The sequence below is a fragment of the Giraffa tippelskirchi genome, chromosome 2 (assembly GCF_054371585.1).
Source record: "Giraffa tippelskirchi isolate mGirTip1 chromosome 2, T2T-mGirTip1v1.2.pri, whole genome shotgun sequence".
NCBI lineage: Eukaryota > Metazoa > Chordata > Mammalia > Artiodactyla > Giraffidae > Giraffa > Giraffa tippelskirchi.
The window spans coordinates 236,178,917-236,194,266 of record NC_137276.1 but is presented as its reverse complement, the minus strand read 5'-3'; positions in this window follow the sequence as shown (position 1 = coordinate 236,194,266).

Genomic DNA, 15,350 nt, shown 5'->3' with positions numbered 1-15,350 from the left:
CTTGTGCACACCAGGACCCAGAGACCTCACAGAGACTGAGCCAGACCGGCCTTTGAAGTGTCTGAATGTCTCCTGCGGAGGCATGGGTCAGCAGTGGCCTGATGCAGGGAGAGGGGCGCTGGCAGCAGCAGACCTGGGACATGCAGCATGTGGCATGAGCCCTCTTGGAGGAGGTCTTCATTAACCCCATCATAGAGCCACTGAGCAGAAGACCCACAAACTGCAGAACAATTATACCAAAGAAATTCTCACACTGTTAAGAAAGTTCTAGGACCACACCAGATTTCCCAACCTGGGGATCTGGCAAAGGGACTGAGAACCCTAGGGAATTTGACTTTGGAGGCCAGTGGGATTTGATTATAGAACTTCTCCAATACTGGGGAAACAGACTCTTGGACGGCACGAATAAAATCTTGTGCACACCAGGAGCCAGGAGAATGGAGCAGTGACCACAGAAGAGACTGACCTAGACTTGCCTGTGAGTGTCTACAAGTCTCCAGGGGAGGCGTGGGCAGACAGTGGCTTGCTGTGGGGTCAGGGGCACTGGATACAACAGCACAGGCATAAGTCCTTTTGAAGGAGGACTTTTATTACCATTACTATTATTACTCCTACCATAGTTTGGCCTCAGGCCAAACAACAGGGAGGGAACACTGTCCCGGTATCAACAGAAAATCAGATTAAAGATTTACTGAGCATGGCCCCACCCAGCAGAACAAGGCCCAGGTTCTCCCTCAGTCAGTCTCTCCCATCAGGAAGCTTCCACAAGCCTCTTATCCTTCTCCATCAGAGGGCAGACAGACTGAACACCACAGTCACAGAAAACTAACCAGTCTAATCACATGGACCACAGCCTCGTCTAACTCAATGAAACTATGAGCCATGCCGTGTAGGGCCACCCAAGACAGACAGGTCATGGTGGAGAGTGCTGACAAAATGTGGTCCACTGGACAAGGGAATGGCAAACCACTTCAGTATTCCTGCCTTGAGAACCCGGTGAACAATATGAAAAGGCAAAAATATAGGACACTGAAAGATGAACTCCCCAGGTCGGTAGGTGCCCTATATGCTACTGGAGATCAGTGGAGAAATAACTCCAGAAAGAATGAAGGGATGGAGCCAAAGCAAAAACAATACCCAGTTGTGGATGTGACTGTTGATAGAAGTAAAGTCCGATGCTGTCAGAGCAATATTGCATAGGAACCTGGAATGTTAAGTCCATGAATCAAGGCAAATGGGAAGTGGTTGAACAGGAGATGGCAAGAGTGAACATCAACATTTTAAGAATCAGTGAACTAAAATGGACCGGAATGGGTGAATTTAACTCAGATGATCATTATATCTACTGCTGTGGGCAAGAATCCCTTAGAAGAAATGGAGTAGCCATCATAGTCAACAAGAGAGTCCAAAATGCAGTACTTGGGTGCCATCTCAAAAATAACAGAATGATCTCTATTCATTTCCAAGACAAACCATTCAACATCATGGTAATCCAAGTCTATGCCCCAACCAGTAACGCTGAAGAAGCTGAAGTTGAACAGTTCTATGATGACCTACAAGACCTTATAGAATTAACATTAAAAAAAGATGTCCTTTTCATTATAGGGGACTGGAATGCAAAAGTAGGCAGTCAAGAGATACCTGGAGTAACAGGTAAGTTTGGCCTTGGAGTACAAAATGAAGAAGGGCAAAGGCTAACAGAGTTTTGCCAAGAGAATGCTCTGGTCATAGCAAACACCCTCTTCCAAAAACACAAGAGAAGACTCTACACATGGAAATAACCAGATGGTCAATACCAAAGTCAGATGGAGTATATTTTTGCAGCCAAAGATGGAGAGGCTCTATACAGTCAGCAAAAACAAGACTGGGAGCTGACTGTGGCTCTGATCATGAACTCTGTAATGCCAAATTCAGACTTAAATTGAAGAAAGTGGGGAAAACCACTAGACCATTCAGGTATGACCTAAATCAAATCCCTTATGATTATACAGTGAAGTGACAAAGAGATTTAGGGATTAGATCTGATGGACAGAGTGCCTGAAGAACTATAGATGGCAGTTCATGAATTTGTACAGGAGACAGTGATCAAGACCATCCCTAAGAAAATGAAATGCAAAAAGACAAAATGGCTGTCTGAGGAGGCCTTACAAAGAGCTGAGAAAAGAAGAGAAGCTAAAGGCAAGGAGAAAAGGAAAGATATTCCCATTTGAATGCAGAGTTCCAAAGAATAGCAAGGAGAGATAAGAAAGATTTCCTCAGTGATCAATGCAAAGAAATAGAGGAAAACAATAGAATGAGAAAGACTGGAGATCTCTTCAAGAAAATTTGATACCAAAGGTACATTTCATGCAAAAGTGGGCACAATAAAGGACAGAAATGCAATGGATCTAACAGAAGCAGAAGATATTAAGAAGAGGTGGCAAGAATACACAGAAGAACTCTATGAAAAAATCTTCAGGACCCAGATAATCACGATGGTGTGATCACTCACCTAGAGCCTGACATCCTGGAATACAAAGCAAGTGGGCCTTAGGAAGCATCACTACGAACAAAGCTAGTGGAGGTGATGGAATTCCAGTTGAGCTATTTCAAATCCTGGAAGATGATGCTGTGAAAGTGCTGCACTCAATATGCCAGCGAATCTGGATAACTCAGCAGTGGCCACAGGACTGGAAAAGGTCGGTTTTCATTCCAATCCCAAAGAAAGGCAATGCCAAAGAATGTTCACACTACTGCACAGTTGCACTCATCTCACAAGCTAGTAAAGGAATGCTCAAAATTCTCCAAGCCAGGCTTCAGCAATACGAGCACCATGAACTTCCAGATGTTCAAGCTGGATTTAGAAAAGGCAGAGAAACCAGAGATCAAATTGCCAACACTTGTTGGATCATCAAAAAAGCAAGAGAGTTCCAGAAAAACATCTACTTCTGCTTTATTGACTATGCCAAAGCATTGGACTGTGTGGATCATAACAAACTGTGGAAAATTCTGAAAGAGATGGGAATACCAGACCACCTTGCCTGCCTCCTGAGAAACCTGCATGTGGGTCAAGAAGCAACAGTTAGAACCACACAAGGAACAATGGACCGGTTTCATATTTGGAAAGGAGTACGTCAAGGCTGTATATTGTCACCCTGCTTATTTAACTTATATGCAGAGTACATCATGAGAAATCCTGGGCTAGAATAAGCACAAGCTGGCATCAAGATTGCCTGGAGAAATATCAATAACCTCAGATATGCAGATGACACCACCCTTATGGCATAACATGAAGAGGAATTAAAGAGCCTCTTGATGAAAGTGAAAGAGGAGAGTGAAACAGCTGGCTTAAAGCTCAACATTCAAAATCCAAGATTATGGTGTCCGTTCCCATCACTTCATGGCAAATAGATGGGGAAACAGTCAAAACAGTGACAGACTTTATTTCTTTGGGTTCCAAAATCACTGCAGATGGTGACTGCAGCCATCAAATTAAAATGTTTGCTCCTTGGAAGAAAAGCTATGACATACCCAGACAGTATATTAAAAACAGAGACATTACTTTGCTGACAAAAGGTCCACCTAGTCAAAGCTATGGCTTTTCCAGTAGTCATGTATGGATGCGAAAGTAGGACCATAAATAAAGCTGAGCGCTGAAGAATTGATGTTTTTGAACTGTGGTGTTGGAGAAGACTCTCGAGAGTCCCTTGGACTACAAGGAAACCCAACCAGTACATCCTAAAGGAAATTTTCTCTGAATATTCATTGAAAACACTGATGCTGAAGCTGGAACTCCAATACTTTGGCCACCTGATGTGAGGAACTGACTCATTGGAAAAGACTCTGATGCTGGGAAAGATTGAAGGCAGGAGGAGAAGGGGACGACAGAGGATGAGATGGCTGGATGGCATCTCCTATTTGATGGACATGATTTTGAGTAAGCTCCGGGAGTTGGTGATGGACAGGGAGGCCTGGTGTACTGCAGTCCATGGGGTTGCAAGGAGTTGGATGTGACTGAGCAGCTGAAGTGACTGAACTGAATGGGTTGTCAGGGTAAGTTTGCTCAATACTAGGAACTCTCATACATCTAATCCAATGTTCACTTAAAAAGGTCAAGGGCAAGTCCTTCACCAGTGAGTAAGGAGACCACAAGCCTAGACACGGGACTGAGCACTGAGAAAGCGGATGCAAGGATTCTGTAGATTCGTGTGAACTGATACTAAAGAATCCTAGGAAGCAGACATTGGATTGAACTGATATGAGAGGAATCAGGACGTTTGAATGTAAATAAAATTCTGCCTATCACAGAATGCTTGGCCTTTTGAGACTGTTTTTGTCTGTTTATTTCCAGATGAAAGACATTTGTGATTGTTTATTCTTTGATTGAAATATACTTATGAAAAGAGGGTATTATTTTTGAATGGCATTTGTTTTAAAACAAGACATAGACTATGTAAAAGAAATTTAGAATCTTTTTATTACCCACCCTTCTTCTCCAAACTCTGTGTAGAATTGCATACCACTGTGTAATATGGAAGATGTTATTTTTCCACCATCAGATAAAGCACGTGATGGCTTGAATGAAAGCCTGGGTGTGGCATAACCCATTTCTTTAGCTCCTAGAATATGTGCTTTTATCCTGCTTCCCTGTAGCTATGAGGCATCTTCAGTTTAAAATGCAGATGTTCTTGGTTACAGTTGCTATGTGAAATGTTATGAGATAGAAATTACTGTCATAATTAATAATAGGTAAAGGTTTTACCTTTGATGTGCTGCATTCTCCATGCCTTTGAGTCTTTTTGATTGTATTTATGGTACAGTTCTAACTTCCCATTGGTTTTCTGGCTGTTTGTGTGCTTAGCTGGATGTCTGTTTCTATTTAGTCATGGCTAATAATGCCTTTCAGATTTTTTTCTTTGACTGCTTTGCAAACCCATATGGTTTAAGTTGAAAGGGAGACTGACACTATTACTCTTTTGGATATTAAAACCCACTTAGGTCCTTCCTTTTTCTGTCCTTAAAAGATGTGTTGTGATTTATAAAAAAAGGTACATAGAATTTTGCGCTTATGGCAGCCAAAATAAGAACAAAGCCAGTCCAGAAACTAGGCTCTGCCAAAGCCAAATATTTTGGTAAAATAAAGATCCCAAATTTATATAAAGCTGTTACAACTTAACAAAGCCTGTTCACACATACCAGAGTGGTATTTAATGTAACCAGTGACCGGGAGGATACTGCATGTTTTCACTCATCCAGCATCTTTTCCTCCTTCTGGGAATAACTTCCTATTTTGTTTTGGGAAACGCCTTCTCCCTAATTGAATACAATAATGATGAGACTGTTAATCAAAAAGTTACATGACATCTTCTGGCAAATGGATGGGCACACAGTTAAGGAGACGTTGCTCTTCTTCCTCCTAAACTGTGACTTGTGAGCACCGTCCTTCAGTGGCCAAATATACTTGCAGGTCATTTGTTTTGACCATGTACCCCTAAAAGGGCTGCATTTGGCCAGAACTAGTCCTGATCTAGTGTTTTCCAAAGCTTGAGTTTGAGGTTTTCCTGATCCTCAGGGCTATCTGATATCCACTTAGTCAGACCATGCTTTCTTTTTTATTAAGATCTTTCATTTTCAAGCAAAGAACCCTAATACAAAAATTAGAGCATGGAGTGGGAAACAGCTCTCACTATTATGAAAATGTGTAATATATGGAATTAAATATTAAGCAAAAGATACCAGGCCACTAAACTATGGCTTCTAGGTACTCAGTCTCATAGGTCAATGAAAACAAAAATGTTGGGTACATGTTTCAAGTTCACAGCAACTTCAAAGGGTATGAGAAATTCTGGGACTGGAATGAAGGTGGTGTTGAGCCTCTTTAAGGTAAGGGAACGGCAAGTTGAAAGACATAAATTCTTGCCTCAAGGCCCCAGATAAACTTCAGAGACTGTGCTGACTGTGCTGAAAAAATATTTACCTCATATAGATAAGGGCTAAGAGCACCAAAGTACAAAACTTCCCTGGTAGGCCAGTGGTTAAGAATCTACTTAGCAATGCAAGGGACATTGGTTGGATCCCTTGTCCAGGAAGATCCCACATGCCACAGAGCACCCAAGCCGATGAGCCACAAGAAAGGAGCCCATGCTTTGGAGCCCGTGAGCCGCAACTGCTGAGCCCACACACCACAACTACTAAAGCCGAGTGCCTAGAGCCTGTGCTCTGCAACCCGAGGAGCACCGCAATGAGAAGCCCGGGCGCCACAACTGGAGTGGGTCCCACTCGCTGCAGCGAGGAAAAGCCCTGACATAGCAACGAAAACGCAGTGCATCAGAAAGAATTGGATAAACAAATGCCTTAAAAAAATACAAAGTCCAGAGTAACATTCACAAAGTGGCTGAACTATGACAGCTGAATTCACAGACACACAAAGCCTTTTATGTGAAGGTTAGATAGTGGCTTGACTCTTGGCAATAGAAATGGTGCTATCCAGAAAGAATTGAGAGTGCCTGCATCACCTGGACACCGGCACCCTCTAAAAAATTCCCAGGAAATACCCCTTACTTCTCCACTGCCCGAGGAAGCAGAGAGGAGACTGACCATAGCTGTCTCCTCTCCAGTGCTGCCCAACCTGACCTCAGCATAGACGGAGTGAAGAAAGTTTGGAGTCAGAGCAAAAAAGAATTGCAGTTTGCTAACACATATCATAAATATCTGTGGTTTATCTGTGGCGGTGAATTTTGAAGGTACTTGATGCAAAACACACTTCAGTTCAGTTCAGTTGCTCAGTCGTGTCTGACTCTTTGCATCTACGTGGACTGCAGCATGCCGGGCCTGCCTGTCCATCACCAACTCCTGGAGTTTACTCAAACTCATGTCCATTGAGTCGGTGATGCCATCCAACCATCTCATCCTCTGTTGTCCCCTTCTCCTCCCGTCTTCAATCTTTCCCAGCATCACGGTCTTTTCCAAAGAGTCAGTTCTTCACATCAGGTGGCCAAAGTATTGGAGTTTCAGCTTCAGCATCAGTCCTTCCAATGGATATTCAGAGACAATTTCCTTTAGGATGGACTGGTTGGATCTCCTTGCAGTCCAAGAGACTCTCAAGAGTCTTCTCCAACACCAAAGTTCAAAAGCATCAATTCTTCGGCGCTTAGCTTTCTTTATAGTCCAACTCTATCATCCATACAGGATTACTGGAAAAACCACAGCCTTGACTAGATGGACCTTTGTTGGCAAAGTAATGTCTCTGCTTTTTAATATGCTGTCTAGGTTGGTCATAACTTTTCTTCCAAGGAGCAAGCAGCTTTTAATTTCATGGCTGCAGTCACCATCTGCAGTGATTTTGGAGCCCAGGAAAATAAAGTCTGACATTGTTTCCACTGATTCCCCATCTATTTCCCATGAAGTGATGGGACCAGATGCCATGATCTTAGTTTTCTGAATGTTGAGCTTTAAGCCAACTTTTTCACTCTTCTCTTTCACTTTCATCAAGAGGCTCTTTAGTTCTTCTTCACTTTCTGCCATAAGGGTGGTTTCCTCAGCACATCTGAGGTTATTGATATTTCTCCCAGCAATCTTGACTCCAGTTTGTGCTTCATCCAGCCCAGCATTTCTCATGATGCACTCTGCATATAAGTTAAATAAGCAGGGTGACAATATACAGCCTTGAGGTACTCCTTTCCCAATTTGGAATGAGTCTGTTGTTCCAAAACACAGGTGGATCTGAATTCTACAATACAAATGTGCTTGTAGAATGTTTGCCTTTAGTTGTACTGTCAAGCACCTGGTTGTGGCTCTAAAAGCTCTCAAGGTTAGTTAACACAAAGATAGATCTGACACTTTCCTCAGTAAATGATATTGAAAGGCCAGAAATCCTATGACATAATGTATTGGATTGGCCAACAAGTTCTTTTGGGTTTTTCTATAACATCTTATGATTCTCCAAGTGTGGTTCACAGAAGGGCAGCATCAGCATCATTTGGGAACTTGTTAGAAAGGCAGACTCTCAGGTCTCAGCCCAGATCAGCTGAATCAGAAGATCCAGGAGCAGGACACAGCAAACTGTGTTCCAACAAGCCCTCTAGGGGTTTCTGATGCATATTCAAATCTAGGGGAATGAATTTAGAAACAAGGAGACTGAAATAGTGGTTTATTTCTATCATGTAGTTTTCCTAGTCACTCCTCAGCTATGCCATTCTAGAGAACCAACAAGATTCTCCTGTTCAGGAAAGACTTCACCACAAAATCATCAAAATAATTCTCTTGGCCCTTCTTTCTAGGATAGCATAAATGAAAGAAACTCCCCTTAACTTCAGTGGGCATGATCTCATAGTGGCAGAGAGACCAGATTCCAACTGTATATAGGCATCAGGCTGATGACATAATAAAAAATTTTGAGCCTACTCTTATCCACAGATGCTCTTAATTAAACATGGTTTGCAAGCATGTTCTTGGATCGAAAGAATCAATATTGTGAACGTGACTATATTACCCAAAGCAATCTGCATATTCAAAGCAATCCCTATAATACTTCAATGGTATTTTTCACAGAACTAGAATAAAAAATTGTACAATTTGTATGGAAGTACAGAAAATCTAGAATAGCCAAAGCAATCTTGAGAAAGAAGAATGGAGCTGGAGGAATAAGGCTTCCTGACTTCAGACTATACTACAAAGCTACAGTCATGAAGAGAGTGTGGTACTGGCACAAAAACAGAAATATAGCCAATGGAACAAGATACAAAGCCTGGAAACAAACCCATGCACCTATGGGCACCTTATCTTTGACAAAGGAGGTAAGAATATACATTAGAGAAAAGGCAGCTTTTTCAAAAAGTGGTGCTGGGATAACTGGACAGTTATATTTAAAAGAATGAAATAAGAATGCTCCCTAACACCATTCACAAATATAAACTTAAAATGGACTAAAGACCTAAATGTAAGGTCAGACACTATAAAACTCTTAGAGGAAAACATAAGCAGAACAGTCTTTAACATAAATTGCAGCAAGATCTTTTTTGACACACCTCCAAGAGTTATGAAAATAAAAACAAAAGTAAACAAAGGAGACCTAATTAAACTTAAAATCTTTTGCACAGCAAAGGAAACCATAAACAAAATGAAAAGACAATCCTCAAATTGGGAGAAAGTGTTTGTAAATGAAGCAATTGACAAAGGATTAATCTCTAAAATATACAAACAGCTCATGCAGCTCAATATCAAAAAACAAACAAACCGATCAAAGAATGAGCAGACGACCTAAACAGATATTTCGCTAAAGAAGAGACATAAAGATGGCCAACAAATACAGGAAAAAACGCTCAACATCACCAACTATTGGGGAAATGCAAATCAAAACGACAGTGAGCTATCACCTCATGCCTGTCAGAATACTGCTGCTGTTGTCCAGGCGCTCAGCCCTGTCTGAGTCTCTGTGCCCCGTGGACTGCAGCTCCCTGTCCCTCACTATCTCCCAGGTTTGCTCAGACTCACGCCCGTTCGGCTGATGATCCCACCCAACCATCACCCTCTGTCTCCACCTTCGTCTCCTGTCCTCACTCTTTCTCAGCATCGGGGTCCTTTCCAGTGAGTTGGCTTTTCACATCATGTGGCCAAAGCATTGGAGCTTTAGCTTCAATCCTTCCAATGAATAGTCAGGGGTGATTTACTTGAAGATTGACTAGTTTGACCTCCCCTACTGTCCAAGGGACTCTCAGAAGTCTTCCCCAGCACCACAGTTTGAAAGCATCCAGTCAGAATGACCATTATTAAAATATCTGCAAACAATAAATGCTGGAAAGGGTTTGGAGAAAAGAGAACCCTCTTGCACTATTGTTGGAAATGTAAACTGATACAACCATTATGGAGAACAGTATGGAGGTTTCTTGAAAAAGTAAAAATAGAACTACCATACGACCCAGCAATTCCACTACTAGGCATATACCCAGAGAAAACCGTAACTCCAAAAGACATGCAACCTAATGTTCACTGAAGCAGTGTTCACAATAGCCAGGACAGGCAAGCATCCTAGAAGTCCATCAACGGAGGGATAGATAAAGAAGATGTGAGATTTATATATATATATATATATGATGGAATATTACTCAGCCATAAAAAGGAACAAAATTGAGTCAAATGTAGAGATGTGGATGGACCTAGAGACTGTCACACACAGTGAAGTAGTAAGAAAGAGAAAAACAAACGTTGTCTATTGACACACATATATACAAAGTGAAGTCACTCAGTCATGTCTGACTCTTTGTGACCCCATGGAACTGTGGCCTGCCAGGCTCCTCCATCCATGGGATTTTCCAGGCAAGAATATTGGAATGGGTTGCCGTTTCCTTCTCCAGGGGATCTTCCTGACCCAGGGACTGAACCCGGGTCGCCCACACTGCAGGCAGACTCTTTACCATCTGAGCCACCAGGGGCTCCTAACACACATATATGGAATCTAGAAAAATGGTATAGATGATATTATTTGCAAAGCAGAAGTAGAGACACAGACAAATAGAGAACAAATGTATGGACATCAAGAGGGGGGAAGAAGGTGGGATGAATTGGGAAATTGGGGTTGACATATATACACTATTGCTAAGATGTATAAAATAGACAACTAATGAAAACCTTCTGTATAACTCGAGGAACTCTCCTCAATGATCTAAATGTGAAGAAAATCCAAAAAAGGGAATATATGTATTTATATAGCTAATTCACTTTGTTGTATAGTAGAAATTTAACAAAATGTTGTAAAAAAGTACACCCCATAAAAATTAATTTGAACATTTAAGGATAACCACCCTTTAAGTTTTTTCAATTTATTTAGTAATTAAAAGTGCTCTAAGTCTGGTGACTAGAAGCTCGACCTAAGCCATCACCCTAGCCCTTTGCCCCTTGCCAGATCTGAGAACTGAGCCAGTTATGGACCCAGAGTTCCAAGGATTAAAGGAAGATGGGGCGACTGAAAGAGAAAGCCTCCTGTTAACTATTGAAGTTTACCACACGTTTTCCATGTAACCCTTTCAGGAAAGGCCCTGCACACATGTATCAAGGTAACTGTGTACTGTGAAAAGGAAATATTTGGAGGGATTTTGACTCACATATGCGGACGACACCACCCTTATGGCAGAAAGTGAAGAAGAACTAAAGACCTTCTTGATGAAAGTGAAAGAGGAGAGTGAAAAAGTTGGCTTAAAGCTCAACGTTCAGAAAACTAAGATCATGGCATCTAGTCCCATCACTTCATGGGAAATAGATGGGGAAACAGTGGAAACTGTGTCAGACTTTATTTTTTTGGGCTCCAAAATCACTGCTGATGGTGATTGCAGCCATGAAATTAAAAGACGCTTACTCCTTGGAAGGAAGGTTATGGCCAACCTAGATAGCATATTTAAAAGCAGAGACATTACTTTGCCAACAAAAGTCCGTCTAGTCAAGGCTATGGTTTTTCCAGTGGTCATGTATGGATGTGAGAGTTGGACGGTGAAGAAAGCTGAGCGCCGCAGAATTGATGCTTTTGAACTGTGGTGTTGGAGAAGACTCTTGATAGTCCCTTGGACTGCAAGGAGATCCAATCAATCCATCCTAAAAGAGATCAATCTTGGGTATTCATTGGAAGGTCTGATGTTGAAGCTGAAACTCTAATACTTTGGCCACCTCATGTGAAGGGTTGACTCATTGGAAAAGACCCTAATGCTGGGTAGGATTGGGGGCAGGAGGAGAAGGGGACGACAGAGGATGAGATGGTTGGATGGCATCACCGACTCGATGGACATGGGTTTGGGTAGACTCCGGGAGTTGGTGATGGACAGAGAGGCCTGGCATGCTGCAATTCATGGCGTCGCAAAGAGTCGGACATGACTGAGCGACTGAACTGAACTGAACTGACTCAAGCTTGACTGTACCTGATGGTAGATTTAATAGGGTCTTGAATATATCCAAAATCACTGCTGATGGTGATTGCAGCCATGAAATTAAAAGACGCTTACTCCTTGGAAGGAAGGTTATGACCAGCCTAGATAGCATATTTAAAAACAGATACATTACTCTGCCAACAAAGGTCCGTCTAGTCAAGGCTATGGTTTTTCCAGTGGTCATGTATGGATGTGAGAGTTGGACGGTGAAGAAAGCTGAGTACCAAAGAATTGATGCTTTTGAACTGTGGTATTGGAGAAGACTCTTGAGAGTCCCTTGGACTGCAATGAGATCCAACCAGTCCATCCTAAAGGAGATCAGTCTTGGGTGTTCATTGGAAGGACTGATGTTGAAGCTGAAACTCCAATACTTTGGCCACCTCATGAGAAGAGTTGACTCATTGGAAAAGACCCTGATGCTGGGAAGGATTGGGGGCAGGGGGAGAAGGGGACAACAAAGGATGAGATGGTAGGATGGCATCACTAACTCGATGGACATGGGTTTGGGTCAACTCCGGGAGTTGGTGATGGACAGGGAGGCCTGGCATGCTGCAATTCATGGGGTCGCAAACAGTCAGACACAACTGAGCGAATGAACTGAACTGAACTGAACTGAATATATCTAAGAGCTGTTTCCCCAGATTTTTGATGTATGGTCAGAATAGATGTTGCTGGCAGCCATCAAAATTCCTCCTTTAGACTGTTGGGTAAGTCAAGGCTATTACAGAAAAGAACCCATTGAACTGATGCTGCTCACTCACCATATCAAAGACAGAAGACAAAAGGCGCTGAGCACCCCTGAAGGGAGAGTGGCATCCAGAGTGACACTGATGTAACAGACTTTATGGATGGAGGGGAAGTGTGACACGCATGTACCAGCTACTAAAATCAGGGTGGGCTTAGAGCATTGATAATGAAGCATGTCTGTCTCCAGGTAACTGGGCATGGCACTGCGGTCAGGAGCTTGGACTTCACCACCAACCAGACTGCTGAATCTGATCCTAGTTCTGCCAGACATGAGCTGTGTGGCCATGGGTATCAGTTGACCTCCATGTGTTTAAATTTACTCCTGTATAAACTTGAGATGGTAGTAACAATTCCTAATGTATAGGATTATTGTGAGGAATTAATGAGTTAATATTTTGACAGCACTCAGTACAGTATGTAGCACATACCAAATGTTCTATAAGTTGTTATATAAAGTCAGAGAAATTCAAATATATGCCTCAGTTTGTTTTTACATGATCAATGGCTACATTTATCTCATAGATTATTATGTCAAGGAGTTAATTTGGTTCAAATCAACTATGTTTGATATGTTCATCTAAACTATGGAGGGACATTCTGGTGCATTTATATTGGTTTCCTAGGGCTGCTTTAACAAAGCACCACTGAGTGGATGGCATGAAATGACAGAAATTTATTTTTCCATAGTTCTGGAGGCTCAGTTCAGTACAGTTCAGTCATTCAGTCGTGTCCAACTTTTTCTTGTCCCATGGACTGCAGCACGCCAGGCCTCCCTGTCCATCACCAACTCCCGGAGCTTGCTCAAACTCATGTCCATTGAGTCGGTGATGCCATCCAACCATCCCATCCTCTGTCATCCCCTTCTCCTCTTGCCCTCAATCTTTCCCAGCATCAGAGTCTTTTCCAATGAGTCAGTTCTTTGCACCAGGTGGCCAAAGTATTGAAGTTTCAGCTTCAACATCAGTCCTTCCAATGAATATTCAGAGATGATCCTCTTTAGGATTGACTGGTTGAATCTCCTTGCTGTCTAAGGGACTCTCAAGAGTCTTCTCAACACCACAGTACAAAAGCATCAATTCTTCAGTACTCAGCTTTCTTTATGGTCCAACTCTCACATCCATACATGACTACTGGAAAAACCATAGCTTTGACTAGACGGACCTTTGTTGGCAAAATAATGTCTCTGCTTTTTAATATGCTGTCGAGGTTGGTCATAACTTTTCTTCCAAGGAGCAAACATCTTTTAATTTCATGGCTGCAGTCACCATCTGCAGTGATTTTGGAGCCCCCCAAAATAAAGTCTGTCACTGTTTCTCCATCTATTTGCCATGAAGTGATGGAACTGGATGTCATGATCTTAGTTTTCTGAATGTTAAGTTTTAAGCCAACTTTTTCACTCTCCTCTTTCACTTTCATCAAGAGGCTCTTTAGTTCTTCACACATAAGGCTGGTGTCATCTGCATATCTGAGGTTGTTGATATTTCTCCTGGCAATCTTGATTCCAACTTGTGTTTCATCAAGCCCAGTGTTTCTTGTGATGGACTCTGCATATAAGTTAAATAAGCAAGGTGACAATAGACAGCCTTGACATACTCCTTTTCCTATTTGGAACCAGTCTGCTGTTCCATGTCCAGTTCTAACTGTTGCTTCTTGACCTGCATAGATTTCTCAGGAGGCAGGTCAGGTGGTCTGATAGTCCCATCTCTTTCAGAATTTTCCACAATTTGTTGTGATCCACACAGTTAAAGACTTTGGTGTAGTCAATAAAGCAGATGTTTTTCTGGAACTCTTTTGCTTTTTCGATGAGTCAACAGATGTTGCCAATTGGATCTCTGGTTCCTCTGCTTTTTCTGAATCCAGCTGGAACATCTGGAAGTTCAGGGTTCACATACTGTCGAATCCTGACTTGGAGAATTGTGAATATCACTTTTCTAGTGTGTGTGATAAGGGCAATTGTGTGGTAGATTGAATATTCTTTGGCATTGCCTTTCTTCAGGATTGAAATGAAAACTGACTTTTCCAGTCCTGTGGCCACTGCTGAGTTTTCCAAATTTCCTGGCATATGGACTGCAGCACTTTCACAGCATCATCTTTTAGGATTTGAAATAGCTCAACTGGAATTCCATCACTTCCACTAGCTTTGTTCATAACGATGCTTCCTAAGGCCTATTTGACTTCCCATTCCAGGATGTCTGGCTCTAGGAGAGTGATCACACCATTGTGATTATCTGGGCCCTGAAGATCTTTTTTGTACAGTTCTTCTGTGTATTCTTGCCACCTCATCTTAATATCTTCTGCTTCTGTTAGGTCCATACCATTTCTGTCCTTTATTGTCCATCTTTGCATGAAATGTTACCTTGGTATCTCCTATTTTCTTGAAGAGATGTCTAGTCTTTCCCATTCTATTGTTTTCCTCTATTTCTTTGCATTGATCACTGAAGAAGGCTTTCTTATCTCTCTTGCTAGTCTTTGGAACTCTGCAGTCAAGTGGTATATCTTTCCTTTTCTCTTTTGCTTTTTGCTTCTCTTCTTTTCTCAGCTATTTGTAAGGCCTCCTCAGACAGCCATTTTGCCTTTCTGCATTCCTTTTCTTGGGGATGGTCTTGATCACTGCCCTCTGTTAGATGTCATGAAACTCCGTCCATAGTTCTGGAGGCTAGAAGCCCAAAATCATGGCGTTTGTTTGGCTATCCTTCCACTGCAATTTTTAGG